Raw genomic sequence first — 6,138 nt, 5'->3', positions numbered from 1 at the left:
TTTTTCTGATTACTGTATTGGTGTCAGTTTGTGACAGTTACAGTGTTAGGGCAGTGAGTGTTAGGCCCCCTGTAGGTCTAGGGTACCCCCCTAACCCCCCCTAATAAAGTTTTAACCCCTTGATCACCCCCTGTCACCAGTGTCGCTAAGCGATCATTTTTCTGATCGCTGTATTAGTGTTGCTGGTGACGCTAGTTAGGGACGTAAATATTTAGGTTCGCCGTCAGCGTTTTATAGCGACAGGGACCCCCATATACTACCGAATAAATGTTTTAACCCCTTGATTGCCCCCTAGTTAACCCTTTCACCACTGATCACTGTATAACCGTTACGGGTGACGCTGGTTAGTTTGTTTATTTTTTATAGTGTCAGGGCACCCGCCGTTTATTACCGAATAAAGATTTAGCCCCCTGATCGCCCGGCGGTGATATGCGTCGCCCCAGGCAGCGTCAGATTAGCGCCAGTACCGCTAACACCCACGCACGCAGCATACGCCTCCCTTAGTGGTATAGTATCTGTACAGATCAATATCTGATCCGATCAGATCTATACTAGCGTCCCCAGCAGTTTAGGGTTCCCAAAAACACAGTGTTAGCGGGATCAGCCCAGATACCTGCTAGCACCTGCGTTTTGTCCCTCCGCCCGGCCCACCCAAGTGCAGTATCGATCGATCACTGTCACTTACAAAACACTAAACGCATAACTGCAGCGTTCGCAGAGTCAGGCCTGATCCCTGCGATCGCTAACAGTTTTTTTGGTAGCGTTTTGGTGAAATGGCAAGCACCAGCCCCAGGCAGCGTCAGGTTAGTGCCAGTAGCGCTAACACCCACGCACCGTACACCTCCCTTAGTGGTATAGTATCTGAACGCATCAATATCTGATCAGATCAGATCTATACTAGCGTCCCCAGCAGTTTAGGGTTCCCAAAAACGCAGTGTTAGCGGGATCAGCCCAGATACCTGCTAGCACCTGCGTTTTGCCCCTCCGCCCGGCCCAGCCCAGCCCACCCAAGTGCAGTATCGATTGATCACTGTCACTTACAAAACACTAACCGCATAACTGCAGCATTCGCAGAGTCAGGCCTGATCCCTGCGATCGTTAACAGTTTTTTTGGTAGCGTTTTGGTGAACTGGCAAGCGCCAGCGGCCTAGTACACCCCGGTCGTAGTCAAACCAGCACTGCAGTAACACTTGGTGACGTGGCGAGTCCCATAAGTGCAGTTCAAGCTGGTGAGGTGGCAAGCACAAGTAGTGTCCCGCTGCCACCAAGAAGACAAACACAGGCCCGTCATGCCCATAGTGCCCTTCCTGCTGCATTCGCCAATCCTAATTTGTGAACCCACCACTTCTGCAGCGCCCGTACTTCCCCCATTCACATCCCCAACCAAATGCAGTCGGCTGCATGAGAGGCATTTTCTTTATGTCCTCCCGAGTACCCCTACCCAACGAACCCCCCCAAAAAAGATGTTGTGTCTGCAGCAAGCGCGGATATAGGCGTGACACCCGCTATTATTGTCCCTCCTGTCCTGACAATCCTGGTCTTTGCATTGGTGAATGTTTTGAATGCTACCATTCACTAGTTGAGTATTAGCGTAGGGTACAGCATTCCACAGACTAGGCACACTTTCACAGGGTCTCCCAAGATGCCATCGCATTTTGAGAGACCCGAACCTGGAACCGGTTACAGTTATAAAAGTTACAGTTACAAAAAAAGTGTAAAAAAAAAAAAAAAAACACAAACAAAAATATAAAATAAAAAATAATAGTTGTCGTTTTATTGTTCTCTCTCTATTCTCTCTCTCTCTATTCTCTCTATTGTTCTGCTCTTTTTTACTGTATTCTATTCTGCAATGTTTTATTGTTATTATGTTTTATCATCTTTGCTTTTCAGCTATGCAATTTTTTATACTTTACCGTTTACTGTGCTTTATTGTTAGCCATATTTTTGTCTTCAGGTACAGCATTCACGACTTTGAGTGGTTATACCAGAATGATGCTTGCAGGTTTAGGTATCATCTTGGTATCATTCTTTTCAGCCAGCGGTCGGCTTTCATGTAAAAGCAATCCTAGCGGCTAATTAGCCTCTAGACTGCTTTTACAAGCAGTGGGAGAGAATGCCCCCCCCCCCACCGTCTTCCGTGTTTTTCTCTGGCTCTCCTGTCTCAACAGGGAACCTGAGAATGCAGCCGGTGATTCAGCCAGCTGACCATAGAGCTGATCAGAGACCAGAGTGGCTCCAAACATCTCTATGGCCTAAGAAACCGGAAGCTACGAGCATTTTATGACTTAGATTTCGCCGGATGTAAATAGCGCCATTGGGAAATTGGGAAAGCATTTTATCATACCGAACTTGGTGTGGTCAGATGCTTTGAGGGCAGAGGAGAAATCTAGGGTCTAATAGACCCCAATTTTTTCAAAAAAGAGTACCTGTCACTACCTATTGCTATCATAGTGGATATTTACATTCCCTGAGATAACAATAAAAATGATAAAAAAAAAAATAAATGAAAGGAACAGTTTTAAAATAAGATAAAAAAGCAAAAAAATAATAAAGAAAAAAAAAAAAAAAAAAACACCCCTGTCCCCCCTGCTCTCGCGCTAAGGCGAACGCAAGCGTCGGTCTGGCGTCAAATGTAAACAGCAATTGCACCATGCATGTGAGGTATCACCGCGACGGTCAGATCGAGGGCAGTAATTTTAGCAGTAGACCTCCTCTGTAAATCTAAAGTGGTAACCTGTAAAGGCTTTTAAAGGCTTTTAAAAATGTATTTATTTTGTTGTCACTGCACGTTTGTGCTCAATTGTAAAGCATGTCATGTTTGGTATCCATGTACTCGGCCTAAGATCATCTTTTTTATTTCATCAAACATTTGGGCAATATAGTGTGTTTTAGTGCATTAAAATGTAAAAAAGTGTGTTTTTTCCCCAAAAAATGCGTTTGAAAAATCGCTGCGCAAATACTGTGTGAAAAAAAAAAATTAAACACCCACCATTTTAATCTGTAGGGCATTTGCTTTAAAAAAATATATAATGTGTGGGGGTTCAAAGTAATTTTCTTGCAAAAAAAAATAATTTTTTCATGTAATCAAAAAGTGTCAGAAAGGGCTTCGTCTTCAAGTGGTTAGAAGAGTGGGTGATGTGTGACATAAGCTTCTAAATGTTGTGCATAAAATGCCAGGACAGTTCAAACCCCCCCAAATGACCCCATTTTGGAAAGTAGACACCCCAAGCTATTTGCTGAGAGGCATGTCGAGTCCATGGAATATTTTATATTGTGACACAAGTTGCGGGAAAGAGACAAATTTTTTTTTTTTTTTTTTTCTTGCACAAAGTTGTCACTAAATTATATATTGCTCAAACATGCCATGGGAATATGTGAAATTACACCCCAAAATACATTCTGTTGCTTCTGAGTACGGGGATACCACATGTGTGAGACTTTTTGGGAGCCTAGCCACATATGGGACCCCGAAAACCAAGCACCGCCTTCAGGCTTTCTAAGGGCGTAAATTTTTGATTTCACTCTTCACTGCCTATCACAGTCTCGGAGGCCATGGAATGCCCAGGTGGCACAAACCCCCCCCAAATGACCCCATTTTGGAAAGTAGACACCCCAAGCTATTTGCTGAGAGGTATAGTGAGTATTTTGCAGACCTCACTTTTTGTCACAAAGTTTTGAAAATTAAAAAAAGAAAAAAAAAATTTTTTTTTTTGTCTTTCTTCATTTTCAAAAACAAATGAGAGCTGCAAAATACTCACCATGCCTCTCAGCAAATAGCTTGGGGTGTCTACTTTCCAAAATGGGGTCATTTTGGGGGGGTTTGTGCCACCTGGGCATTCCATGGCCTCCGAAACTGTGATAGGCAGTGAAGAGTGAAATCAAAAATGTACACCCTTAGAAATCCTGAAGGCGGTGATTGGTTTTCGGGGTCCCGTACGCGGCTAGGCTCCTAAAAAGTCCCACCCATGTGGTATCCCCGTACTCAAGAGAAGCAGCAGAATGTATTTTGGGGTGCAATTCCACATATGCCCATGACCTGTGTGAGCAATATATCATTTAGTGACAACTTTGTGCAAAAAAAATAAATAAATAAATAAATTGTCACTTTCCCGCAACTTGTGTCAAAATATAAAATATTCCATGGACTCAACATGCCTCTCAGCAAATAGCTTGGGGTGTCTACCTTCCAAAATGGGGTCATTTGGGGGGGGTTTGTGCCATCTGGGCATTTTATGGCCTTCAAAACTGTGATAGGTAGTGAGGAGTAAAATCAAAAATGTACGCCCTTAGAAATCCTGAAGGCAGTGATTGGTTTTCGGGGCCCCGTATGCGGCTAGGCTCCCAAAAAGTCCCACACATGTGGTATCCCCATACTCAGGAGAAGCAGCTAAATGTATTTTGGGGTGCAATTCCACATATGCCCATGGCCTGTGTGAGCAATATATCATTTAGTGACAACTTTTTGTAATTTTTTTTTTTTTTTTTTCATTATTCAATCACTTGGGACAAAAAAAATGAATATTCAATGGGCTCAACATGCCTCTCAGCAATTTCCTTGGGGTGTTTACTTTCCAAAATGGGGTCATTTGTGGGGGTTTTGTACTGCCCTGTCATTTTAGCACCTCAAGAAATGACATAGGCAGTCATAAATTAAAGACTGTGTAAATTCCAGAAAATGTACCCTAGTTTGTAGGCGCTATAACTTTTGCGCAAACCAATAAATATACACTTATTGACATTTATTTTACCAAAGACATGTGGCCAAATACATTTTGGCCTAAATGTATGACTAAAATTGAGTTTATTGGATTTTTTTAGAACAAAAAGTAGAAAATATCATTTTTTTTCAAAATTTTCGGTCTTTTTCCGTGTATAGCGCAAAAAATAAAAACGGCAGAGGTGATCAAATACCATCAAAAGAAAGCTCTATTTGTGGGAAGAAAAGGACGCAAATTTCGTTTGGTTACAGCATTGCATGACCGCGCAATTAGCAGCTAAAGCGACGCAGTGCCAAATTGTAAAAAGTGCTCTGGTCAGGAAGGGGGTAAATCCTTCCGGGGCTGAAGTGGTTAACCACGTCCCATAAGCCCCTCCCGCTTTTAATCATTTGGCAACACCCGTTTTTGCAGCAGCATGCGTCGTGACACTTCCTCTCTCAAGTGCCCCTCATTCTGAAGTTCAAAAGTTGGGAGGTATGCACATTGCCCTACCGGGAACTCCTTTTTAAATTTCAGTTGATGAGCTGTTATAGCGTTAGGTAGAAGGTCAGTGATTTTAAATCTGTTAATGACTGAGGTAAAGATAAATGAATGTACAAAGGTCGCTGGCTGATAACATTTGATGTACAGTGGAGAGAACAAGTATTTGATACACTGCCGATTTTGCAGGTTTTCCTACTTACAAAGCATGTAGAGGTCTGTAATTTTTATCATAGGTAATCTTCAACTGTGAGCGACAGAATCTAAAACAAAAATCCAGAAAATCACTTTGTATGATTTTTAAATAATTAATTTGCATTTATTTGCATGACATAAGTATTTGATACATCAGAAAAGCAGAACCTAATATTTGGTACAGAAACCTTTGTTTGCAATTACAGAGATCATACGTTTCCTGTAGTTCTTGACCAGGTTTGCACACACTGCAGAAGGGATTTTGGCCCACTCCTCCATACAGACCTTCTCCAGATCCTTCAGGTTTCGGGACGGTCGCTGGAAATCAGACTTTCAGCTCCCTCCAAAGATTTTCTATTGGGTTCAGGTCTGAAGACTGGCTAGGCCACTCCGGGACCTTGAGATGCTTCTTACGGAGCCACTCATTTGGCTGTGTGTTTTAGGTCGTTCTCATGCTGGAAGACCCAGCCACGACCCATTTTCAATGCTCTTACTGAGGGAAGGAGGTTGTTGGCCAAGATCTTGCGATACATGGCCTCATCCATCCTCCTCTCAATACGGTGCAGTCGTCCTGTCCCCTTTGCAGAAAAGCAGCCCCAAAGAATGATGTTTCCACCTCCATGCTTCATGGTTGGGATGGTGTTCTTGGGGTTGTACTCATCCTTCTTCCTCCAAGCACGGCGAGTGGAGTTAAGACCAAAAAGCTCTATTTTTGTCTCATCAGACCACATGGCCTTCTCCCATT

This window comes from Aquarana catesbeiana, linkage group LG13 (assembly GCF_042186555.1).
Source record: "Aquarana catesbeiana isolate 2022-GZ linkage group LG13, ASM4218655v1, whole genome shotgun sequence".
Lineage (NCBI taxonomy): Eukaryota > Metazoa > Chordata > Amphibia > Anura > Ranidae > Aquarana > Aquarana catesbeiana.
This window is presented reverse-complemented; position numbering follows the sequence as displayed.